Below are 27,607 nucleotides of genomic sequence, written 5' to 3'. Positions count from 1 at the left end.
TGGGATTTATCTGCTCAGTTCCTGGTTGAAGAGGCAGCACTTCCATAGTCATGTGATAACTCTTCTTTCCTAGCTCCCAGTTGGGCTATGGAGACCTGCCCTTAGTGGTGCCAACAGGTAGGTGCTTTGGGGTCAGATGGAGGGGTGTACAGAGTCTGCCTCAGCACATCCTTTAATCCCCTTTCTCAGGGTCAGTATGGAGGGGCTGGTCAGTATGTTCCTGGTCTCTGACCCACATTTAGCCTAATTCGTAGCAATCAAACCAGCCTTTCTGCAGGGATAGTCCTCATCTTAGGAAACCAATGTTTCTGATCAAAGGTCAACCTCAAAATCCAATCCAGAAGTAATTACAGTAGTGTTTTAAGAACCACTTTTGAAGTTCAAAGTCCAGTGCGTTTTTTTTTTTTTTTTTTCCCTGAAACAACTTGCCTCTGCCCTTTGACAAAAAGGGTTGAGTCTCAGGAGGCTATAATATGATTTTAACTTAAAATCTAGAGCTCTGTGCTCCTTTCAAGTTGTCGTCAGTTTGTCATACTGCTTTGTTGAAAAAAATCAAGGTCAGTGGGCATGAGCTCTGTCATCTTCTTTCACCTCCATTCAATGTTGCTCTGTCCTTGAACCCACTTGCCCTCATTTTGGGGAAAGAAAGTCCCGTTTCTCCAAAGGTAACCCTTCCCCAGGTGCTACCAACCTACTCTCTCCCTCCAGGATGATAGGTTTCCAGGAGGACGGAGAATAACCTCCGAACTCCCCAATGGGGCTGTTCCCCTTGGAGACCTGCTGTGGACACCCTTTCCCAGAATGTGGATGCTCGATTTGAGAAACAACGACCTGTGGAAAAGAACTGCCTGCATAGATTAACCTCCTACAAGGATTAAGTGCCCTCTGTCCTGGGACTTGACCCTCTACCCATCCCTTGACCTTCCCCTCCTCCTTCTTCATTGTTCTTGCCACAAGTTCCCACCATGAACTCTAGCCACAGATTCCTGCCACAGATCCTTTATAAGCCTAGCACCTCCTCACAGTCAGGGCTGGTGCTGTTTTGAGCTCAGCTCGTCCCCCTCTGATGCCTTCATAAATCTCTTTTGCTTTACCAACTTGGCCTTGCGCGTTCCTCCCTCGGCAAACCTAACACAGGACTTGAAGACGCTGGCCCTACCCCTAGTTCTCCTCTCCCCATCTGTCATCTCCTGGTGCAGGGCTGCCTAAACTTTGGAACAAGTGGTTACTACTGGTGATGTGCAAGATGATTACATATGAAACACTTTAAAACAGTTATGCATAATTTGAATATGTATTAAGAAAAAAATTATACAACTAGCATATCAAACCCATGATTTTGTGGATATTACTACTTTAGGTAAAGTTAAATATATTTAAGTTTTTTTAAAAAGCTAATTGACTAATAATGGAACCATGTGAATGACAGTAGGAGAGATATGTGGCTTCAGAAACAATGGGTTGAAGTTTGGACAGTCTTTGCACAGTGGAGAGCCCTGGGCTAGCTGCCAGGAGTCCCACTCTGCCACTCACCTCCATGTGGCCTCAAACGCATGCCTTAACTGCTCTAGGCCTCTGTTGGGAATCATTTGTGACTTCATGGGGCTGGTTACTTTCCTGATTTTCAAATGTTCTTAGGTTTTCCAAGTGTGGTTAAAAACAACCTCCTCAAACTGTTCCGTGGGTGCACTGAATCCTCAAGTGTTTGTTCTCCTGGTTCTCTCCCTCCCTTTTTACTGTGTGAATTTTGAAGTGTCACATTCTTCACCCATTCTCTCTCTTAAAGGCCCCACAATCTGCCTGCCAGCCTGACAACTCCACTGAAAGAGCCCCTTCAATGTTAACCATAGCTTCACAAACAGTCAATAGTGCTGCTGGTATGTGGCTTCTGGAACAATACAACTTAAATGGGCTTTGTGAACAGGCCTGGGAACCCACCTTGAGGCACAGTGTGATTTATCCCAGGAGAATGGATTCTGAGCTACCAGCATCTCATTTACAAGGAGACTTTTAGAACCTATCTCCACTCATTAATAGCTGAAGGCACCTCCTGCATTGTCAAACAACACGCAGCGAGGGTAGTGAGGCTGCTGCCCTCACTCAGCTCTTCTGCTGCCTTCTGATGATGTGAACGATGCTGGAGGAATGCCAGGAAGCAGCTCCGGAGGCACTGGCTTATTATTATGGGCTTAATCAGGTGCCTCTACCCACAGTGAGGGCTTCTAAGGGATATCAAGCAAGGGCTGCCGTTCAACCACAGCAGCCCTGAGAGAAGCCAGAGGTGAGTGAGGACAAGCAGATGGGCTTCTGGCTTCCAAGGGGCCAAATGATTCCCTTTCTTCCCGTCTTAATCTCTTAATGTGCTAAATGGCAATACTTAGTATTAAGACTAGAAGAGACTGTGTTAGTTTGCTAGGGCTGCTCTAAAGAAGTACACAGACTGGATGGCTTAACAGAAATGTTTTGTCTCACAATTCTGGAGGCCAAAGTCCAAAATCAAGGTGTTAACTGGTTGGTTTCTTCTGAAGGTTGTGAGGTAGGGATTCCTTCCAGGCCTCTCTCCTTGGTTTGAAGATGGCCCTCTTCGCACTCACATGCTGTTCGCCCTCTATGCCTGCTTGTGTCCAAACTTCTCTCCTTTATAAGGACATCCAGCACTTGGCTTAGGGGCCCACCCACCCCTAGGACAACCTCATCTTAACTAGTGACATCTGCAATAACCCTACTTCTAAATCAGGTCACATTCTGAGGACTTCAATATATGACTTTTTGGAGGGGCACAGTTCATTCCCTAACAGCCTGGAAGAGCCAAACAAGAAGTCAGGGCACCTGGATTCTAAAACTAACTATACTGAGCAGCTGTGTGGTACTAGGTACATTAGAGTGGTTTCTCTAGGCCTCAGGCTTTTCCTCGGCCCTCTCAGCCTAAAGATAAGACTAGATCTTCTCAAAGGCCCCTCCAGCTCTAACACCCAACAGCTTCAGCATCTAATTGAAATGGATCCAAATGTTTGCAAAGCATTTAAAACTTCTTACATGGAAAATTCAGTATAAACACTAAGAAATAATAATCCCCGAGCCTCCATAGAAAAAAATGCATACAAATTCAAAGTGGTTTTCAAACATTATTTCATTAATCCTTACAAATCCCCTGTGAAGTAGTATTATTAAAGAGCAAACTGACAATTGTGCTATAATCTGGTCAAGTAAAAGAACAATATCTTAGACGAGATAATAGCAGACTTATCTGCCACAAGGGAGGGCTGAATATTCAAAGGCCATGCTAGTCGGAAATAAATAGGAAATTTCATCTCAGGTGGCTTCAAAACGAGGGGTGGAAATGAGGCTTTGGCTGCCACCCTGGGACTCTCCAATGGAGGGAGGGGAGATTTACGAGCGGAGTTTCCAGAACACATGCATCATTCATGGCCTCTAATTTTTCATGCATAAATGTTTGAGCTGATATTTAAGATTTAGGAAATCTTCTGGGAGGGAATTACAATGTTTTCCTAGGGAGTGAAAAAACCACTGTCCTAGATGATTTTTTTTTCTTCCTAGAAGGTAGTGAAAAGATACCAATTTTTTTTTTTTTCTCCTACCAGAGCTAAAAAGGTAGGAAACTATGGAAAAAGGTTGAGACTATGTAAATATGGCCATTTCAAAGAACCCCAGCCCCAGCCACTGGTCATCATCCTTATTCTAACCAGCTTTCAGAGACATCCAACCACATACTCTATCCCGGGACACTGATCCCACATTCTATCTAGGAGGCAAATGAAGCAGGTAATTGAACAAAGGAAGCCAACCCCTGAGCACGGAAGCAAAGGTTACATCCAGGATTGGACTTGCACAGAGATCCTAAGCTCTATTGGATGAGAGAAGGAATTGAGAAGACATTGCTTGCCCAGCCCAGCCTTGAAGAGTTTCTTAAGCCTGAAATTCCAACACTGAAGATTTTTTTGGTTTGCAAGAACCTCCAAGTGACTTTCTTTAAAATCCAAATACTTCTAGACAGGTGAGGGGTTGCACCTCCTAACTAATCACCAGCATCTTAGTATAAAAGTTTGTCTCGACAATCATACTCCACCGTCTTGTGAGATTACTGAGAGAAGAACTGGGTATGGTAGGTTCCTAAACCTGCAGTGGGAACTAGGAAGGGGGAAAAGAACAAAAAAGAGATGTGGTGGGGGTGGCTGGACAACTCTAAAGATTATTTCTGCCCGTTTCGTTACTCTGTCAGATGGCTACAATACAGGTTAACCTCATTCAGTGAAGCAGCAATACCAATAGTTTACAGATTAACTTTATCTGGTGAAGCATCAATATAGCTAAACCATTTTAACATTTGATACCATGACCCAACTGGCAAATACAATCTTATGCACTCAGAAACTCTCTTGCAGGGTTCTACTGAGGATGTTTTCATTATCACAAAGAAAAACAACTTTTAAAGACTGATAACTTTAAAAAGAACCCAGCTTTTCTGCATGACCTAGTCCCAGATTCACAACTCAACACTCCTTCAAACACACCTACATCCAATTTCTTACAGCTCCCCAAATAAGCCAGTCCACACACCTCCTCTGCACAGGCTGTTCCTTTGGTATAGAATGACCCTTCATGGGTGGCCCTTTCCACTTGGCTAACCACTGTTATTCATTCAAAACTAAACTCAAGTCTACCTCTTCCAGGAAGCCTTCCCTGACTCCCCAAACTATGTGAAGGTCCCTCTCCTATATCCCGAAGCACTTGTCGCTCTGGTTGTAATTATTCTCAGTTTCTTCCTCTGGAGCATAAGCAGAACAAGTGGTCTCCATCTTGGCATTCCCAGAGTGAGACCCAGTTCCTGGCACCTAGGAAATGCTGACCAAACCAGTATTTATTGTGAATGAGCTTTTTTTTTTTTTTAACCTGTTAAATTTGCTAATTTAAAAACAAAAAACAAAAAAACTCAGCTCTGGTGAGGATGAGTTGAAGCACTCATCTTCTACTTTGTTGTGGAATTATGCATCGATTCAAGGCCCTTGGAAAGCCAGCTGGCAAGATGAATCACATCAATAGTAACTTTAGAGACTTTGACCCTGGCACTTCTCTCATGAGAATCCCTCTTCAGGAAGTAATATAAACCATGAAAAGTGACTGCCATGAAGATATTCAGGGCAGCATTGCTGAAAATGGAAAATACCTGGCAAGGTCTATTACTTAAAATAGAACATGAACTTAAATGTCCAATAAGAAAGGAGTGGTTAAATTGCAATCTTATGCAATATTTTGCAAATGTTAAAAATCATGGTCATGAAAAACTATGTTAAATGTGGGAATAGAACATTAAATAAAAAAAATGTAACATGTGTATAAGGTGATTATGAGCATGTAAAATAAAAATAATAGCTAACACGACATGCAGCCTCACTTTAACACTTTACATGTATTAACTGCTTCAATTTTCACAATAACCCTGTGTGGTAGGTACTGACAAAGATGCTCTCCTTGACCAAATTCTGGGCAGGCTCTTCTGAGTTCTCTTTCTAACTAGGCCCTATCACGGGCTCCCTTGTCCTTTTCTGTAGAATCCAGGTCTAGTTTAGCCAGAAGCCCTCATCATTTGATCACCTTCAATATCTGGCTGGGTTCCTCATCCTCCACCATCCCCCCGGTGATGTCTGATCAGCCTGATCTGCCTTCAGCAAGAATCCCGTTAAGTTAGTTTAGCCAGAACCTTCCAGGTATCCCGACTGTTTCCTCTCAGTAGTTGTCCACCCACTGCCCCTCACCCCGCTACTTGGCTACAAAGTCTCACCTTTCCTTGTATTCAGAGTTGAGCCCAATCTCTCAGTGTGGTAGCAACCCCTTGAATAAAGCCTGCCTTACCTTTCTTTAATAAATGTCATGAATAATTTAACAGTGTTATTAATATCTCCGTTTTATACATAATGGGGGCAGAAGAAGTGAGATGTTCAGTAACTTTCCCTAAATCATATAGCTGCTAAGTGACAGAACCTGAATTTGAACCCAGTCTGTGCCCAGAGACTGTGCTTTTCACCATTATGATTTAAACTTCGTCCAGAGTTTGGAAGAAAATGAGCAAAATGCCACTGTTTTTCAAGGTTGTGAAAATATAAATGAATTTCTTTTTTCCCTCTATTTAAAATTTTCTATAACACGCTTGTATTATCTTTACGACAAGCAGTATTTTAAATAAAAAACTTAAAAATTCAATTATACTGTGGAAACCTTCAAATGTCTACTTGCAAAGCATGTTTACAATAATTGTTCAGTTTTTAAAAAACATTCTGGAGCTCTCTTGAATTAAGATGTTTAAACACTGAGTTACCTGATATGCACACAGACACACATAAAGGTATAATTGTATTTCTGCTCATGCGCTTTTTTTACTTTTCAATAAAGCACATTCACTGTAATGTGTAGCATATGGGATTAGATGCTTTTATCCTAGTAAGACTCTTCACAGAAAGAAATCAATTCACTAGTCAGGGAAAAAAATCCTTTGTCAAACCATGTGCCCTGCTTTCAGTTTGCACAATATGTTCACTGCACTGCTGGAGGCCAAGGGTGAGGAGAGCATGTGAGGGGAAAGGGTCTTCCCTCTGCTTCGACACCACCCTGCTGTGGCTGGCAATCAGAAACGCTAACCAAGTTCGGGGGCATTGTTCAGGTGGAGCTGTGGGAGGGGAGACTAATGTTATGCCTGTTTCTGGGACACAAGGAAGGGTACCCTTAACTTTCCTTCAGGTTCACCTGATTTGAGGTCTTTCTTTTTTCTTTTTAGGGCCGCACCCGTGGCATATGGATGTTCCCAGGCTAGGGGTCCAATCAGAGCTGCAGCTGCTGGCCTACGCCACAGTTACAGCAACGCGGAATCCAAGCCGCATCTGTGACCTACACTGCAGCTCATGGCAATGCCGGATCCTTAACCCACTGAGCAAGGGTAGGGATCGAACCCATGTTCTCATAGATACTAGTCGGGTTTGTTACTAATGAGCCATATTGGGAATTCCAGAGGTCTTTTCTAAAAGTGAACCAACCCTGCAGAACTCCTTGAGCTCTTGCACAAAAATGTTTCTGTGTTACAAAAGGAGGTTTAATGTCTGTAGGTGAGTGACAGTGATTCCAAAGGGGGGAGGGCAGTGGAAAGAGGGGAAATGTGGTGGGGGGAGGGAAGGCCCTTCTTTCATTCTGGTGTTCCCATCTGTGGGAGGGAAGGGCGGACCTTGGTTTGGAGGAACGATTCCCGTGGAGTGGCCTGAGAACGAACATCAAGGCCACCATCACCATCTCTCAACACCCAAGAGTCACTATCCCTGTGTTCTGCCCCAGCCCCTACTCCCAGGCGCTCTAAATAGATGTTCATTCAGCTGATATTTAGGAGGAGTGTTCACTGTGGGCAAAGGTGAGGTGGGGTGCCAACACCCTCTGGACGAGGGTCGGATTAACAACCAGGGAGGGAGAAGGTAAGCAGTGGTCCCACACTGTTTAGGATTCATAGTTGCCAACAGGAGTGGTGTGGAGAGAGGAATCTGATTCTTCACCATCTGTGGGAAGGAGGCCCCTGCACTTTGTGTTCCATGGAGGAAGGGGGTGTGTGCTGGGTTGGGGCATGTACTGGGGGTTTTACGGTCCACGTGGGTAGCTAGGATAAGGCCAGGGAGGGCTTTGAGGACCCTTCAAGCTGTTTTGTTGTTGTTGTTGTTGTTATTGTTTTTTGTTTTTTTTTTTTTTTTTTTTTTTTTTTTTGCTTTTTAGGGTCACTCCCATGGCATATGGAGATTCTCGGGCTAGGGGTCCAATCGGAGCTGCAGCTGCCAGCCACAGCCACAGCCACAGCAATGTGGGATCTGAGCCTCGTCTGCAACTTACACCACAGCTCATGGCAATGCTAGGTCCTTAACCACTGAGTGAGGCCAGGGATCGAACCTGCATCCTTATGGATGCTAGTCAGATTCGTTTCTGCTGAGTTACGAAGGGAACTCCCCAGGCTGCATATTAAACAAGGGTTTACCGAGAGAGGCAAGACAGATGAAGGTATTTCTATACAAAGGCAAAGAAATGAGAAGCAGCACTGGGCTCTGGAAAACTGCTAATAATACATATAATAGACTGAATGTTTGTGTCCCTTCAATCCCTATGTTGAAGCCCTAACCTACCATGTGATGGTATTAGGAGGTAAAGCCTTTAAAAGGCCATTAGATTTAGATGTGGTCATGAGGGTAAGGCTGTCATGATGAGATTAGCAACCTTATGAGAAGAGGAAGAAAGAGGAGCTCTCTCTTTCTCTACCACGTGAAGACCCAGAGAGAAGGAAACCAGCTGAAGGCCAGGAAGAGGGCCCTCACCTAAAACCTGACCATGCTGACACCCTGGTCCTGGACTTCCCAGGCTCCAAAATTGTGAGAAATAAATGCCTGTTGTTTAGCCACCTGTCTATATTTTGTTACAGCAGTCCGAGAAGACCATGGCAGTATGCTTTTTTTTACTCTACTTTTCTGCTTCAAACATGACCATCTTCCAGTAAGAAGGCCTCCATCTCTGAGAGATGATGGTGGAGGTCCAAGGTTTAGGGGAGACTGCAGTGAAAAGAAAGTTCCTTTTATTCCTTCCCCAGCTGTGACATCCCGGCACCCAGGGGATCCTCCAAACCACCTGCACTCTTAGACCTGCTTCTGGGAGCCTGGCTGCAGTTTCCAAAAGAGAAAGATACCAGTGTCAGGTAATCATGCTCATCATACCCTAATGATGCTTAATATCAGGCATCGCAGTGCCTCTGAGGCCTGGCTGACGCACAGAGGTTCGGCTGGGCGAGACGCTCTCCGGAAGGCAAACAGCAGCCTTTTCCAGACCACCACGGCTCTGTTTCATAAAAGATTTCTCTGTAGTCCAATTATAACAGAAAATTCTCTGTTCTCTGGCCAAAGCCGCCCTCTACACAGAACCCAGAGAGGATAACACATCATTGCATGCATTCTAAAGCAGGGCTGTTTGCAGGGAGGAATGCGTGCCTGCTCTCCACTCCCTCTCCCCTCAAACACTGCTCGCTGTGGATGCTGCAAATTTCTGCATTAGAAGGCAGGTAGCCTATTTCCGTCCCACAATTTAGCAAATGAAGATGATTATTATCTTTGTGTCGTGTGAACTGCCGTGGGCCAGGGAATTGTGAAGCATTTGGTCCATTCAACTTAAGTCTCGTTTCTTGCACATGTGTCTCTGGCTGGTTTACTGCTAAGACTCCAGCAGGAGAGAGGAATGAGAAGGCATGTGTCGCGTCTTGTTTATTATAAGACAAAGATGTCCTAGGACCTTTCGAAGTGGGGAAGAGGGCGGAATGATGAATACTTCAAGTTCTTCTGAATCAAATATGAATTGAACTGTAATCAGGGTTTAAAGTAGATGGCTGCATAATAAGTGCTAAACAATTCATCTTTCTGTCAGATGGCAGAAAGTAATTTATTCATTACCATTTAAGCAAGAAGAGATCTTGTGTGTTTAAAGACAGAAAAGTTTAGCGAGTTCCATTTTTGATGGCCCTGCAAAGGGCCCAAGTTGAAAGAAAGTGCTGAAAAAAGGGAAAAAGAGTGAAGTAATCTTTAGAGCATCAAACCTTGTTTTGGCTTGGGAAATATCATTAATTCTTTTTCAGCATTCAGTGGAGAAATCAACAGGGCTTAGTTGAAAAATTCTTCAAATGAAGAATTAGTAAATTCGGTGAAGCTTCATCTTACTTTATGCATCTCAGGCAGTCCCTAAACAATCATGTGTAAAGTTAAAAAGCATGTATTAAGCTCTATTCTTTTCCCTTTGACTTCCATTATGATTTCTGAGATATGTTTCTTTGAGACCCCAAAATACAATAAAAGCACCATTTAGTTCTCTTATGATTCACTGCAAGGATTCTGCCTTTGTCAACATGCAATCTATGAGCATTAAATTGTCCCACAAAACCGTAAGAAAAATTTATGCTTTTCTATATAATCTTAGCACATTCAGGATGAATCGCATGTATTCTCCATTAAAACATATTATATAGCTAATTTTCACTTTACTGCAATTTTTCATGACTCCATGGGACTTAAGTGTATAAGCAGCCATAGTTACCAGGAGAATGCTTCAGGATTTCAGCCAAATCTCTGAGCTGGAGGAACCATATGGCAGAATTTTCTTGGACAGAATTCTGTTGTACCATTTCACAAGTATTATACTGTATTCATTTGTTATTGCATAGCAAATACTATGTTGTTATAAAGAAGCCAGTATACAGTTCTGTTCTACAACTGCGTAGAATTCTGTTTAAAACGCTTGAGTCAGAAAAAAAAAAAAAGTTTGGATACCTTAATAACTAAAATCAAATCCTTGGCAGACACCAGACTGCAAAACCTGTTTGCTAAAATGGTTTCTGTGTAATCCCGAGCAATTCGATGCAAATAACTTTTAAATTAGTGAAGCTTTAAAGGAGAAGCTATCCAAATACCAAAAAACCTGTTTAAAAAAGACCATAATAAAGGAGCTACATAATACAGATTAAGTATGCTCAAGACTCTGTAACTGGTCTCTGCACAGAAGCACACCCCCAGAGGATGATCCCGTGCATGGCGATGGATCACTTTTTCGAAGGTAAGGAAGATGAAAGGAACCAAAATAAAAATGGAGCTTCAGCCTGCTGTGGAAGGGTTTAGAAGGCAAAGTTACATGCTTTCTATGATAAGCTGCAAGTTTTTGTTTAAATAGGGCACACAGCACTCTGTCTAGTTACGTGCATGCTGCAGCAATGGAGTCAGAGCCAGACATGGGAAACCTGGGAGAATTTCCCCTTCACACACATTTCTGGTGCCTAAGAAGACACACATTCAAAGCCAATCCACAGGACTACTACCTATTAAAATAATTTGTCATATCAAATGTTTTAAACCTTATTATATTTTACAGAATAACTCGATACAAGTCTAGAAAGTTCAAGAGTCTAAGAAAAGAATGGAGAAAGTAGAAAATTGCTTTTTAACCACAGGTGTTTTTTCAAGCAGACATTTATGATAGTGAACAGATGTACAATTGCCTACAACAGGAATTTTGTTTGAACCTTTCTTGAAATGGAATATTGAATTTCCCCACATAGTAGTCAGAGTTTTCTTTCAGGGTTTTTAAAGCTAAGGTTTATAGGAGAATCTTAAATTGAGTAGTCTTATTAAATTGTTCTTGTAATTCTTTCTGTTACATCAACCACAGATCCCAAGAAACCACAACAAGGCATTGCTGTCCACTTAGTAAACATTATCTATTTTTCAACAACAACATCTAATATTATTGAGTTGCCAGGCACTATGCAAAGTCCTTTGACCATGATTGCTGTTAATCCTGCTAACAACCCTCTGAGTTGAGCTCTGTTATTATTCCCACTTTATAGATGGAGTTTTAGAGCAGTAAGTCACACAGCCGCAGGTGACAGGTTGGGAATCGAGTGCAGGTCAGCCTGACTCCATACCCATAGTTTTAACCAGTAAGCTCACTGAAAACAAGCTGACCCTGAAGAGGTCGCCTCATATTCCTAGATCTATAAAATGATGGGTGTACCTTAGAAGCAGTAGTGTACCCAACAAATGTAGTTCCCATTCTGGGAAAGGGCTTTAATAACAAATAGTAAAGCCTTATTTTTTTGGTAGTTTATGTCAACTATCTTCTTCAGGCACCACAACTACAATTCAGTGTCTAGACAGAAACCTGACTGAGTGTTAATGGCCGCATGTAGCTTAAAGTGCTGGCGATGACATAGAAAAGGGTGAGGTGGAAGCCCACTGGTTGGGGAATTGCTTGTGGATACAAGGAAGGAAACCTGAGTGGACTGCAGATATTCCTCTTGCAGTATCTTCTTCTTGGAAAGAAAGAAGAAAATAAAACAGAAGCTAAAATGCGACCTTAGGAATTCTCTGATATTAATGGAGCCATCATGGATAAGGAATTTTCTTTTATTTTTTTTGAAACTGATATTAAGCCTAACTACAGGCTCTCTGATTTCAAGTACTAGGGAGTTATATGGTAGCTCAAGGACTTTGAACCCCAAACTACCATATATAAGGAAAAAATGTTAAGATTTTATTGAAAGCAGAGAAGGAAAAAAGAGATGGAATCCAGATTGGCAATTTTTGAGTACCTGAGTATACTAGGTATTTACAATTTTCTTTCTTTCTTTTTCTTTCTTTTTTTTCTTTTTTTTTTTTTTTTTTTTTTTGTTGTTGTTCTTTTTCGGGCTGCACCAGTGGCATATGGAGGTTCCCAGGCTAGGGGTCAAATCAGAGCTGTAGCTGCCGGCCTACACCACAGCCACAGAAACACAGAATCTGAGCCACATCTGTGACCTCACACAGCAATGCCGGATCCTTAACCCACTGAGCAAGGCCAGGGATCGAACCTGCATCCTCATGGATGTTAGTCAGATTCGTTTCCACTGAGCCATGAGGGGAACTCCAGGTATTTACAATTTTAATATAATTTTAAAATATTGTTCTTAAGGACAGCATAAAAATGTTAGAGCAATCCTCCTAGATTAATGCTTTGCTAATTTAATAAACATATATAGGAAGAAATATCTACTACAGTTATCCTAGGTATCTTTTGAAATTTGTTTATCTGTGTCTTTGAGGAACTTCGGCATTCACACTGCATGACTCAGCCTAGCTACCTACTGATACCTATTCTTTGAGCTAACTTGATAAGCCCCAGCACCACACTGGCCATCATTAATCAAGGGTCCATTATTAATCCCCCTATAGATGTATTTAGGTATGATTTGTATAGTACATGGTATTTTAGGTTCTTTGTGCAAGATGAACATATAGAAATGTACATTTTCAAGATATTCAAATTCGACAGCTAATTCAGCAGGCCTATAGATAAAGTGAAAAAGTGAAACTGCACTAAATACACACAAATTATATAAAAAAGTGACTATCCAGTTCTTAGAATTATATATAGAGCCTTAAGATTTAAAAGTACTAATGCCTTCTCTACATCATAAATGTTGTTCATTAAGATTCACTTAAGAAAATTTTTCATTAATAGGTATCATTGAACAAGTGATGAATTTGGCTCCTGGGCCATATCTCATGAAGGTAATGCAGACTAAGTCTAACACTTTAACAAGTCAAAGGAAACCTAGCCTTTATCATCATTCCAGGCAGGAACTCTAAGCAATTCATAAATCCAAGAGAATTTAGATCAATCAGGGAAATTTTGCTGCCATGGATGAGCCCCTACTTCCGGCTCTGATAATACACGTGAATCCCTGAGAATGAAAATGGAAATCCCAACCAAGGACTGGTTGTGTATTTCTCCAGCAGCTGGGGGGACAGTGGACAAAGGACCAGGAGAGGAGTTAGAAATCTCAGCTCAGCCAGTTAATAGCTGTGTGACAACTCTGCAAATTAGCTAACCTCTCTGAGCTCCTTCCTTTTTTAAATCTCTGAAACTGAGAAAATAATACTTGTCCTGTGCAACTAAAAAGACTATTTGTGCATCAAATGAAAATGGATGTCAAGGTTTTCTGAAAGCTGTAAAACAGGCCTTGAACTCCACAGCTAACCTGCTTAAGAAAAAAGATTTAGATCCTGCAGCACAGGTTTCGGTGCCTTACACCATCTCATCCCATCTCATGTTTCCTCTCCATTGATCCAGGTACCCTCTGCTCCAGCCGCATGAATCAAATCACTTTCTTCTCTCATGTGGCAACTTTGTAAAGCATTTCACTATGTTTCACATGCATACCATATTTGATTGTCTTAACCCATTGAGGCAGACAGGATAGAGATTATCTTTAATTTGTAGATGAGGGTGGAAATATATGAATTGTACAGGTCTCACACAACCAGTAAGTGGTGGAGTCAGGAGGTGAGTCCAGATCTGTCTCTTAGTGCTGTCTCCTGTAGAGAGTTTCTGCATGTCTCCCTGAAGTAGGCAGTAAACTCCTAGAGGGTTGAGACTCCATGCACCTCTATACTGTCTGGTGCAGAGGTGTGCATGAAGTATGACGTCAATAAAAGTGAGGGATGCTGAACTGAACCTATGACAGCCAAGAAAGCCAGGTTCTCCTCTCAGGGTGTGAGGCATGCAGCTGCTACAGACTGAATTGTGCCTGCCTCAAAAGTCATACCTTGAAGCCCTAACTCCAACTGTGACTATATTTGGAGATACAGCTTTAAAGAGGTAATTAAGGCTAAATTTAGGTAATTTAGGAGGTAAATAGGGTTAAATTTAGAAAGCAATTAAAGTTAATGTGATTGAGAAGGTAATTAATGGTAAATAAGGTTCAATTAAGGGTAAAAAGGGTTAAGATGAATAAGGTTAAATAAAGTTCAAATAAATAAGGTTAAAGGGTAATGAAAGGGGGCCCTAATCCAGTAGGATTGGTAGCCTTTTTAGGGGGAAGAGATTTCTCTCACTCTCTCCTATGTGAGGACATAGAGAAAAGGTGGCCATTGGCAAGTTAAGAAGAAGGCTTTCACCAGAAACTGACCATGCTGGCACTCTGATCTTGTACATGTAACCTGCAGAACTATGAAAGAATGGATTTCTGTTGTTTAAGCTCCCCAGGATATGGTTATTTTGTTATGACATCCCTAGCAGACTAAGACAGCAGGGGTACCTGCTGTACCTGGGGCTAGGGGTGAACTGAGTCCATGATGACTTACCTCATGAGTTTAATGGGCTTCATTTCTCACTTCTTCTCTGACAGAATCTGTTTCATCACAGTTATAGCAATGATCATGTCAAAAATTAGTTTTAGAACATGAAGAGGCTCCCCTTTGGGTTTGTGCTCGGGAGATACTAGATAGCTTTACCATGTTAAATACTAGTTGTGGGTCAAAGAGGTAGTCTTAAAGGAAATTTAAAAGTATGTTGAACTGAACGAAAATGAAAAAACAGCACACCAAAATTTGTAATTTGTGGGACTCAGATAAACCAATATCCCTGGAAGGGAACTTTTTAGCATCAAATGCTTACCTTAGAAAATACTAAAATTCTTAAATCAGTAACCTATACTTCCAACACACACACACCAAACAGAAAAAGAAGGAAAAAATAAACCCCAAAAAAGCGGAAGGATGGGCATAATAAATATAATAGCAGAAATCAATGAAATTGAAAACAGAAAAAAAAATACAATAATCAATAAAACATGAGCTGGTTCTCTGGAAAAATTAATAAAACTGACAGACTTCCAGCAAGAATAACAAAGAAAAAATTCAAGAAGCAAATTACCAATATGAGGTCTAAAGGGCTCCTAAAGATCCTGCAGACATCAAAAGGATGAGATAATACTATAAGTAATTCTCCACATACCAGTTTAACTACATAGATAAAATGGACTAATATTTAAAAACACAAATTATCACAGTTTACCTGATATGAAATAATTAATCTTAATAACTCTGTACCTATTAAGGAAATTGAACTCATCATTTAAAAACTCCCCAAAAAGAAATCTCTAGGCCCAGATGGTTTCACTGGAGAATTCTACCACACATTGAAAGAGGCATTGGAGTTCCCGTCGTGGCGCAGTGGTTAATGAATCCGACTAGGAACCATGAGGTTGCGGGTTTGGTCCCTGCCCTTGCTCAGTGGGTTAACGATCTGGCGTTGCCGTGAGCTGTGGTGTAGGTTGCAGACGCGGCTCGGATCCCGCGTTGCTGTGGCTCTGGCGTAGGCCGGCGGCTACAGCTCCGATTCAACCCCTAGCCTGGGAACCTCCATATGCCGCGGGAGTGGCCCAAGAAATAGCAACAATAACAACAACAACAACAAAAAGACAAAAGACAAAAAAAAAAAAAAAAAAAAAGAAAGAAAGAGGCATTAACACCAATTTTGCATAATAACTTCCAGAAAATAGAAGAAAAGATACACTTTCCAATTCATTTTATAAGGCCAAAACTACACTGATACCAAAACTACACAGAGACAACACAAGAAAGAAAATGACAGGCTGATATCCCTCCTGCATATGGAGGCAAAAATCCTTAACAAAACACAGGCAAATAAAATCTAGCAATACATAAAAATAACTATGCACCAGGACCAAGTGGGAATTATTCCAGTGATGCAGAGCTGATTCAATACTCAAAAATTAATCAATATAACGCACCATATTGACAGGTTGGAGAAGAAAAATCACATAATCACTATCAATTGACACAGAAAAAGCAATAGAAAAATTCAATATATATGCATGATAAAAACTCTAGGAAAACTACGAACAGAGGGAAACATCTTCAACTTGATAAAACAAGTCTATAAAAAAAACCTATAGCTAATGTCATATTAACAGTAAAAGACTGAGTGATTTACAGTTTGAAAATAGGCAAGATGTCCATTCAAATAATTGCTACCCAATATAGTACTGAAAGTTGTAGCAAGGACAATAAGGAAAAAATAAAAATTAAAAAGAGGAAATAAAAGGCATATGTATCAAAAAGGAAGAAATAAATTGTCCTTATTTTTATTTTTTATACTAATGGCATTTTTTATTGAAGTATAGTTGATTTACAATAGTATTTTAGTTTCTGGTATATAGCATAGTGCTTCAGTCACTATTTTTGCAGGTTATACTCCATTAAAATTATTATAAGATAATGGCTAAAAACTCCTATGCTTTGTAGTATATTCTTATTGCTGATCTGTTTTATACATAACAGTCTGTAACTGTTAATCCCATTCCCCCAATTTGTCTCTTCCCCCTTACCTCTCTCCTTCGGTAACCACTAATTTATTTTCATTATCTGTTGAGTCTGTGTGTTTTGCATAAACATTCATTGGTATTAATTTTTAGGTTCCACATATGTGATATATAGTATTTGTCTTTTTCTCTCTGACTTATTTCATTAGGCATAATATTCTCTATGCCCATTCACATTGCTGCAAATGGCAGAGTTTCATTCTTCTGACAGGGACACACACACATATATATACATATATACACATACATATATCACATTTTCTTAATCCAATTGTCTGTTGATAGGTACTCGGGTTGCTTACATGTCTTGGCTATTGTAAACAGTGCTGCTATGAACGCAGGAGTGCATGTACCTTTTTGAATTAGTGTTTTCATTTTTTTCCAGGTATATACCGAGGGGTGGAATTTCTGGGTCATATGGTAGTTATATTCTTAGTTTTTAAGAGTCTCCATGTTGTTTTCTACAGTGAGAGTGTTCAAGGGTTCCCTTTTCTCCACATTCTTTTGTTATTTGTAGATTTTTGATGATAGCCATTCTGACAGGTGTGAGGTGCTATCTCACTGTGACTTTGATTTGCATTTTTCTAATAAGGTGATGAGCATTTTTTCATGTGCCTGTTAGCCATCTGCATGTCTTCTTTGAAAAATGTCTATTCAGGTCTTCTGACCATTTTTTTGATTGGGGTGTTAATTTTTTTGATATTGAGTTGTATGAACTGTTTATATATTTTCCCCTTCTTTCTTTCATTCTTTTGGGCCACATGTGCAGCATATGGAAGTTGCCAGGCTAGGGGTCAAATCAGAGCTGCAGCTGCTGGCCTACGCCACAGCCACAGCAATGTGGGATCCAAGCCACATCTGTGACCTACACCACAGCTCACGGCAACACCAGATTCTTGACCGAGTGAGGCAAGGGATCAAACCTGTATCCTCATGGATACTAGTCGAATTTGTTACCACTGAGCCACAATGGGAAATTCATGTTTATGTAGTTTAGATATTAACCCTCTGTCAGTCACATCATTTGCAATACTTTCTCCCATTCTGTAGGTTGTCTTTTCATTTTGTCAATGGTTTCCTTTGTTGCGCAAAAGCTTTTGTTTGTTTATTTTTGCTTTTATTTCTTTTGCCTTTGGTGAAAGATCCAAAAAATTATTGCTACAATTCATATTAAAGAGTGTTCTGCCTATGTTCTCTTCCAGGAGTTTTATGATTTCCAGTCTTACATTTACATGTTTAAACCATTTTGAGTTTATTTTGTAAGTATATGGTATGGGGGAATGTTTTAATCTCATTGTTTTACGTGTAGCTGTCCAGTTTACCCAGAATTACTTGTTGAAGTGGCTGTCTTTTCTCTGTTGTATAAGCTTGTCTCCTTTGTCATAGATTATTTGATCATAAGTGTGTGGGTTTATTTCCAAGCTCTCTTCTGTTCCAATGATTTGTTTTTGTGCCAGTACCACACTGTTTTGATTACTGCAGTTTTGTAGTATATAGCCTGAAGTCTGAGAGTGTTATACCTCCAGTTTTGTTCATTTTCTCAAGATTGATTTGGGAATTCAGGGTCTTTTGTGGTCCCTAGATTAATATGCAGTAATATTAATTTCTGCATATTAATCTTATATCCTGTGATTTTGCTGAATTCATTTACCAGTTCTAATAGTTTTGGTGTAAAAACTTTTCTATACAAAGTATTATTTCACATTCTAATAAAGTATCATTTCATCTGCAAATAATGACTGTTTTACCTCTTCTCTTCCAATTTGGACAGTTTTTAATATTTCTCTTATTTGACTGCTGTAGCTAGGACTTCCAACATTATGTTAAAAAGAAGTGGTGATGGAGTTCCCGTCGTGGCGCAGTGGTTAACGAATCCGACTAGGAACCATGAGGTTGCGGGTTCGGTCCCTGCCCTTGCTCAGCGGGTTAAGGATCTGGTGTTGCTGTGAGCTGTGGTGTAGGTTGCAGACGCGGCTTGGATCCCGCATTGCTGTGGCTCTGGAGTAGGCCAGTGGCTACAGCTCCAATTCGACCCCTAGCCTGGGAACCTCCATATGCCACGGGAGCGGCCCAAAGAAATAGCAAAAAGACAAAAAAAAAAAAAAAAAAAGAAGTGGTGTCTTGTTCCTAAATTTAGTGGGAAGGCTTTTAGCTTTGAATCATTGAGTATGATGTTGGTTATAGATTTGTTGTAAATGGCCTTTATTGGGGTTGAGATATGTCTCTTCTATACCTACTTTGATGAGAGATTTTATCATAAATGGATGGTGGATTTGACCTTATTTTTATTTTTATTTTCTTTTTATGGCTGTACCTGTTGGCATATGGAAATTCCTGGGCCAGCGGTCAGACTGGAGCTGCAGCTGTGGCATATGCTATAGCCACAGAAACACCAGACCTTAGCAGCATCTGTGACCTATGCTGATGCAGCTTGCAGCAACGCTAGATCCTTGACCCAGGGATTGAACCTGCATCCTCACAAAGACTATGTCAGGTTCCTAACCCGCAAAGCCACAATGAGAACTTCCAACTTTATTTTTAGACAACATGAGTGTCTACAAAGAAAATCCCAAGGAATTTATATATATAAAATAAGTGAATTTAACAAGGTTGTAGGGTACAAGATCAACATACAATAATCAACTGTATTCCTCTTTACCAGCAATGGATATGTGGGCATTAAAATTAAAAATACACTATCGTTTACACTGCTCAAAAAATTAAACACTTACGTATAAATCTAACAAAACTTGTACGTAGCTTTCGTGCTGAAAACTACAAAATGTTGATTAAAAAAATCAAAAAAGATGCAAATAAGTGAAATGACATATCGAGTTCATGGATTAGAAGACTCAAAATAGTAAAGATGCTAATTTTCCCAAAATGATATATAAGTTTATTTATAGTGGGAACACAGAGAATGTCAAGTTCTAATCCTTGGAATCTATAAGGTAAATATTACCTTAGAAGGAAAAAGAGTCTTTGCAGATGTGATTAAGTTAAGGATTGTGGCCCGGGGAGCTCATTGTGGATTATCCAGGTGATAAGATAAATCCAAGTAAAAGTGTCCTTATTTGAGAGTGGCAAAGGGCAATTATACACACAGAGAGAAGAAGGTGATGTAATGACAGAAGCAGAGATTGGAGTGATGTCACCAAGGAGTGCTAGAAGCCACCAGAGCTAGAGACAGGAAAACGATTCTTCTCTTAGAGCCTCCTGGGGGAGACTGGCACTACTGACACCTTTATTTTGGATTTCTGTCCTCTAGAGCTCTGAGAGAACTCATTTCTATCATTTAAGCCACAAAGTTTATAGTAACTTACCTAGCAGCCACAGGAAATTAATACAAAGTTTAACACAATTCCTAACAAAATCCTAAGAAGATTTTTGCAGATATAAACAAGATTATTCTTAAGTTCCTAGAGAAAGAAAAAAGAACTAGGATAGCTACAACACTTTTAAAGGAAGAATAAGGTCAGCAGAATCACTCTAGCTGATTCCAAGGTACTATATAGCTATAGCAATCAAGATTGTGTGGTGTTGGTGGAGGGAGAGACACATAGATCAATGGAACAGAGTGAGAACACAGAAACAAACTCAACACAACATATGCCAATATTCTTGACAAAGGTGCTAAAGCAATTCAATGGAAGAAAGATAGCCTTTGCAAATGGTCTTGGAGCAATCGTATATCTATTATCTCAAAATAGATCATGGACTTATGAAAGATATAAAACCACAACACTTTCAGAAAAAATACAGGAGAAAATTTGGAGTTGTGGGGTAAGGCAAAGAGCCTTAGACTTTACACCAAAAACACTATCCATTAAAGGAACAATGGTAAGTTGGATTTAATCAAAATTAAAAATTTTGCTCTACGAAAGACCCTGTTAAGAGGATGAAAGTATAAGCTCTGGGAGAAAGTATTTGCAAACCACTATATCTGAGAAAAGACTGATATCTAGGATATATAAAGAATCTCAAAATTCAAAAGTAAAAAACAAACAGTCCACTTATAAAATAGGTAAGGAGACAGGAACAGACATTTCACCAGAAAGAATATATAGATAGCAAACAGACACATTAAAGATGTTAAACATCATTAACCATTATGGAAATGCAAATTAAAACCACAAGGAGATATCGTTATGTGCCTACCAGAATTGCAAAATTTTAAAAAGTGACGATACCAAAAGCTATAAAGGATACATAGAAACTATAGCACTCCTACACTACTGGTGGGAATGTAAGATGGTCCAGCCACTCCAGAAAACAGTTTGTCACGGTTCATAAAACGCTAAATATGTAATTATCACAGGACCTAGCAACTGAACTCTTAAGGAATTTATCCCAGAGAAATGAAGGCATGTTCACAATAAAACCTATATTTGAATGTTTAGAGCACACAGCCCTAAACTGGAACCCTCAATGTTTTTTAAGAAGTAACTGGTTAAACAAAATGTGGTATACCTATACCATGGAATACTACTCAGTAGGAAAACAGAATGAACTATTGCTATATGTGGCAATTGGAGTGAATCTCCATAGAATTCCTGGTGAGTGAAAAAAGCCAATCGCAAAAGTTTACGTACTATATGCTTCCATTCACCTAGGCTTGTTGAAATAACAAGTTATAGAAATGGAGAAATGATTAGGGTTGCCAGGGTAAAGGAAAAATGGGAATGGAAGGGAAGTGATACAACTATAAAAGGTTGATATGAAGCATTCTTATGGTATTGAAATTGCTCTGTATCTTAACTCTATCAATTTCAATATCCTAGTTGTGATACTACACTTCAGTTTTAAAAGATTAACATGGGATCTTCTGTATTATTTTACAGCTGCATGTGAAATCTATAATTATCTCAAAATTAATAGTTTAATTAAAAATATACAGTTGCTGTTAAAATTTAACCTGGGAATTAAATCCAATACAGAAGTTGAAATAAACCTGAAGAAAAAAATCATATGTAAGCCAATGAAGTGAGTGGAGAGAACTAATGTTCAAATTAGATCTTTATGGAGGGCTATGAAATTCATTCTTCTTTATTGACTCCATTCTCACTAAAGGGGGACCTCAAACTTAAGACTTATAGAACTCAGCTGACCATGGCTGGCATCTCAGCAACGACAGAAAATGGAGGCAGGAAACTTACAACACGACCAAGGGGAACCTCTGCTTTCTTGCCTACAAGGTAGCAATAATAATGTCTATTATGCCAGCTTTTTGTGAAGCTCAACTGAGATAAAACTTCTAAAGGATCCAGAACATAACAGTTCCTCAATACATAGCAACTTTTGCCAGTATCAATAGTCAGTGATTAGAATTCACCTTCAAGAAGCATCTCTCACCCAGAAGGATGCTATGGATAAACCTATGTCTGTGTCTATCATATATATCCATCTAATTTTTAAGAGGCAACGATGATGACATCCAGAATAGCCTAGAGTGTCAGGAAACTTGTTTGTGGCAAAAACAGAACACCAACAGAACAGATGACAGGAAGGAGGAAGGAGATGGAAGTGGGTTGGGACTGGGGCATCTTCACTGAAGCAAGGGGCTCAGTAAGATTTCTTCTCTCCTCTTTTGCTTGCTTCTGAGTCCTTTCCCAGCTCACATGTGACTGCTCATCATCTCACCCATTGAGCAGACTGCTTTTTGCCTCAAGCTTTTCCTGCTCTCATGTGATCTTGTCAGCAGACTACAGAAGTTCAGCCTTGTTGGGCTCAGAAAATCTGAATATAATCCTGGCACCACCTCTCACTATTCCGGTGATGTTGGGCAAGTCTCTGAGCCTTGCTTTAACCATATATAAAATGCAGGTAATGAGTGTAGTTCACGGGTGGATACAAGAGTTAAATCAGCTCCTGTGAGGTACATACAGTGAATCCAGCAGTCAGTACACGTGGAACATTTGCTCACTCCTACTTCCCTTAGAGATGGAAATGGATTCCTAAAGTAAATAAGGTTTCCAGTGCAATGTTGGACACATAAGGAGATTGAAAAGTAGGTGAAATTACAGTATTGCTTACAAAACACTCTAATTCTAACCTTGTAATAGATGACTTATGCCAATGGAAATCTTGCTTTCACATGGGATTTCAGGACAGATTACAAGTCTCACTCTATTTAGCCACTCTCCACAAAAGGATTCGGGCTCCAAGGGGAGGGTCACTCAAGGGTCACTCAAGGATAGCTATGGCAAGAGATCAGAAACAAAATCACCTCAACAAGCGGTCCCCAGAAGGGTTACCTCTCATAGAAGCTCTGTCATGCCTTTTTGTGACTAAGGAACACCCTTGCCAGCAGGGCTATTCATGGCTCCTGCTAATATCACCTGCAGAAAGGAACCTTCTGGACTTTAAAGGAATATATCTCAGAGTCTCATGAATGTCTTTCTTTCATATACCTCCCTGCCTCATTCCACTAAGGATTTGAGGAAGCTTACAAGACTTCATACCCTAAAATAGAAAACTATAAATAATTTAATAAATCAGGAGCAGAGAAAATATATTTAGAATAGAAAATCAAGATAGGGCAAAGCTATATTGCAAGTATGCAAGCCATAGGCTTCTAGTTACAAAAGTTGAGCTGCAAATGTGGCTCTGAGCTTCCTGTCAGCAAAAGCTAAGAGAGAAAAATGTAGTACAGAAATCCAGTGGACCTAAGGAAAACACCAGTTTCCCAAGGATGCAAAGGTCTTCCCAACATTAAGTCTAATAAAGCCATTTCTTAGGTGGGTCTTTCCACTGGGGACACAGAGTGCTGTACCAATGGCAACCTCAACAACATCTCTGCAAAAGTCTAGTTTTGGGCTCTGTGTAGCTTCACTCATGTATCCTCCAAGAGGAAGACTGGGACAATAGTTCCACGAAATGAAGATCTAGTATGCTGGGTCTTGATGTTCAATTTAGGGATAAAATATTTTAATCACTTACAGTTTTTAAAAACGTGTTTTGGGGGAGATACAGATACTGGGAAAAGGAGGGCAGTCCTTCCCTCAGAGAACTAGCGAGGAGGAGGCCCAGTGCCTTCATTTCTCCTAGGTCTCCAGGATTCTGTATGGTCAGTTCAAGTTCCGGTGATTCTTGCACTCATTCCTCCAGCAGCTATTAAGCCAGGTATGTGTCGGACAATGAGGAATTAGTTTTGAAAGGACAACCATGTCCTTTGGGGACTTCTCATGAGGGAGGGAAGAAAGATAATGAGCAAGTAATGACCACTGTAGTCACTGTTACCAGTGGAGAAGCACCAGGTGCTACAGAAGAGACTGACTGGGAGTGTTGATTTAGTCTCGTGGTCAGGGAAAGTTCTCTGAGAAACAGAAATTTAAGCTGAGAGTTGATAACTGAGCTAGTGCCCTGTGGGGCGCCTAGGCACACAAGCCTTTCTGGTGTCCCCCATTTGCTTGTTTTTGGGGAATAAACTTCAGCCTTCCTGACTTTCCCTGGGTTCCAAAGGCAGGTTCAAACAGTTGCTAATCAGGGAAGGGAGGGAATACAGAGACCCGAAAGAACCAATCAAGAAACAACAGTGCAGCTTTGGGGGCATGGTCCTGGTCCCTCCCCAAGGAATATGGGTAACAATATCTTTGAGTTCTTCTGCAGAAGTAAACCCCCAACAACTGAAAGATGTTAATGAAGCATTCTCTATTCTGGAAAGAAGGCCACCAGACCACTGAACACCAGCTTTGAAAACAATGCAAGCTTGCCTCTACCCTGATCCTTATCTGCAGCCCTATTTTTCACTCTCAAAACTATAAAACCACCTCCCAATCTCTCCTAAGGGGGCACAGTCTTTAAGGCATTAGCCTGCTTTGACCCTCCTTTGCCTGGCAAAGCAATAAAGCTATTTTTTTCTCCTCACCCAAAACTCTGTCCCCACCTTTCTATTTGGCACCGATGACAGAGGCCGAGTTCCAGCAACGAGCTGAAGGAGGAGGAGAATGTAGCTGGGGAAGAATCTTACAAACAGGGAGAAGAGCATCTATAAAGTCTCTAAGCAAGAGATATTAAGACATTCCAGAAACTGGAGATGTTAGAACATCCTCGGAGCCCCAAACAGTGTGGCCAGAGGGAGAGAAAGAATGGCTGGTAACAGGCTGCTGAAAAGAATGGAGCAGTTTATTAAGGATCTGGGAAGTCTTGCCACGGATTTGTATTTTATCCTAAAATAAGCAGGCAGCCATTGGCAAGTTTAAGCAAAGGAATCCTAATGTCAGTTCATAATCTGGATGATCACTAGCTGCTGTATGAAAGAAAAGATGGAGAAAAACAAGGGTGGGCACAATGAGACCATAGACTTCCTAAGATTAGGTTTTCTGGGGAGGGGGGAGGCAAGCGTCTTGAATGAACAATAGGTCAGCACCAGGAAAGAAACGATGCCCACACTGGATTCTGGAAACCAATCCAATAGCTTACAAGTTGAGCACTGCAAGTACGGTACATGGTGAATCATGTCTGCTGAATGCAACAGCCCCTGGGAAAGGCAGGGGCCCCGAGACACACACTCACTAATAACAATGCAAAGTCATTCACACTTTTATTGTTCAATTATAATGAGTCCACTCATCACGGTAATAATAATAATGATGTGTTTGAATAACATAATTGCTTAATAGCCATTCCTTACCACCGCCACTACCACCCCCTACCATTACGATGAAACTCAAATAATCTGGAGTATTTATCATTCTAAACAAGGCTGAAAACATTGGTTTTCTGTGTTAGCAGCTTTTAAGAAATAAATTATATCTAGGATCCAGTTATTTCTGTGGCTTTAAAGGGGAACTTTCACTCATGGTAATAAAATGCATAGAAGTTATTTTTTCAGGAAAACCTCTTTCATATGAACAGAATCTTGCTTCATGAAATCAAGTCTCTGGGCCTCAGTTTTGTCATCCCCAGTGGGAGTGGTGGGTTGGACAACATTTGCATTTCTCAAACCTATCAGCATAATGACCTGAGGAGCTTATTAAAACCCACCTGTTTGAGCCCCATTCAAGACTGGCTGTGGAGACTGGGTATCTGTATTCTTAGATGCTCCCCCAGGGGACTCTAGGGATTAGCTAGGGCTGTGAACCACTGACTTGACTGAGCTCCAAGGTTTCTTCTGTTTTCAGAAGGGCACTGCTATTTACTGTGGTCCATCTGGGAATTTGTTAGGCACACAGTCTCAGGCCCCACGCTAGACCTGCTGAAACAGAAACAACTTTTTAAACCAGCATCGCAGGAGACTGAATGCTCATTAAGTTTTGAGACACTTGAGTCCAGGACTCTACCTTTCACACATGGTCCTCATTTCCTATAGTTCAGGACAACGTGGCAGCCAGGGAAGAAAGCAACTTTCTAGAAGGTGAACAGCAACTTGGTGGCTGAGCCTAGAGTACAGTTCGGTTGTCCTTTATCAGCGAGGACACAATGCCTCTCTCAGAGCCATAAATAAGCTCAGGGAAAAGAAGCTGAATCGGCAAAGGTAAATCAAGTCCTGGATTGTGCTGGCTCAAGCATATATCGGGAAACAAAACAGAAAGCACCAAAATCTGGTGCATATATCTTTAAAATATATAAATAGTAAATATTGACTTCAAATCGGGGTCAGCATACATTTCTTCTCAGAGGTATTGTGTATTCTTTTCCCTTTCAGCTTCCTTTTTCACTGGGTCCTTCTCATCCTGAGCTATGTTCTATAGTTTCTCTGCCTTAGACTTGGATCTTGCCTTTTCACCTACTCTTTTCAAAAGCCAAACTGGGAGGTCCTGTTGTAGCTCAGTGGTAACAAATCCGACTAGGATCCATGAGGATGCAGGCCATGCTCAGTGGGTTAAGAATCCAGCGTTGCCATGAGCTGTGGTGTATGTAGGTCGCAGACAAGGCTCAGATCCTGTGTTGCTGTGGCTGTAGCTGTGGTGTCAGCCAGCAGCTGCAACTCCAGCTCCAATTTGACCCATAGCCTGGGAATTTCCATATGCCGCATGTGCAGCCCTAAAAAGCAAAGAAGAAAATATAAAAAAATAAGAAAAATAAATTAAAAAGCCAAACAAAAAAGCAACAACAACCACAAAAACTGTGTAATTCCTTCCATTAGCAAAATATGAATTAATTCCAAATTTCTTTTCATTCCTACCTTTCTACTTGCATTCAAACCCAATTTGCCTACTCTCTTCAGGAATTTATTTACTAACATTCACTTATTCATTCAGATAGCATTTACTGAGTACTTACTTAGTACAATATCCTAAGTATCAGAGTAGGTGAGATTAAATTAAACTTATCTCTACCCTCTGGGGGCTCATAGTTTATTAGAGATCTAAATTTTAGGACTAATAATACCTAACAGAAAGTGAAAATTGAAGATTTCAAAAGAAAAAAGATAAAATGATTAGAGAAAAAGACAAAGAGAAGTATTACTTTGGCTGGAGAAAAAATAATAAAGGCTTCTTGTGGGATCATAGTGAGTTTTAAATATGTATTAAAACATGAAAATAATACATGTTAAGCGTTGAATATCCCAGGACTGGCACTGGAAAGAAAGACATCATCAGCAAAAAGAACCGCATATATGAAGGCCTGACGCTTACCACATATAGAGTTAGTGGACAAATGAATCTAGCAAAGTTGACTTAAGTAAGCCCCTGCCTGAAACTAAAATAATGGAAAAATGTGTTGGAACAGTTGTGGCGGGTTTACATTTTATGCTAAGAAATTTGAATTTTATTCTATTAGCAATAGGAGCCACTGGAGTCTTTTTCAATAGAGAAGTGACATAGTGAGGTCTGAGATTTTGGAAGAAAATCCTGATAAAATCCACTGGACATTGAAAACCTGGAAGAAAGATATCATAAAGGACTTGGCACAAAGCAATGAAGGCATGAG

General features: G+C 40.4%; 1 protein-coding gene across 1 annotated transcript in view; it reads right to left on the bottom strand.

The window, feature by feature from the left end:
* The window catches only part of ALK (ALK receptor tyrosine kinase), a 694,610-nt gene that overhangs the window by 410,754 nt on the left and 256,249 nt on the right, over nucleotides 1-27,607 (bottom strand). The gene's annotated exons all lie outside the window — the stretch shown is intronic.

This window comes from Sus scrofa, chromosome 3 (genome assembly GCF_000003025.6).
Source record: "Sus scrofa isolate TJ Tabasco breed Duroc chromosome 3, Sscrofa11.1, whole genome shotgun sequence".
NCBI classification, from domain to species: domain Eukaryota; kingdom Metazoa; phylum Chordata; class Mammalia; order Artiodactyla; family Suidae; genus Sus; species Sus scrofa.
This window is presented reverse-complemented; position numbering and strand designations above follow the sequence as displayed.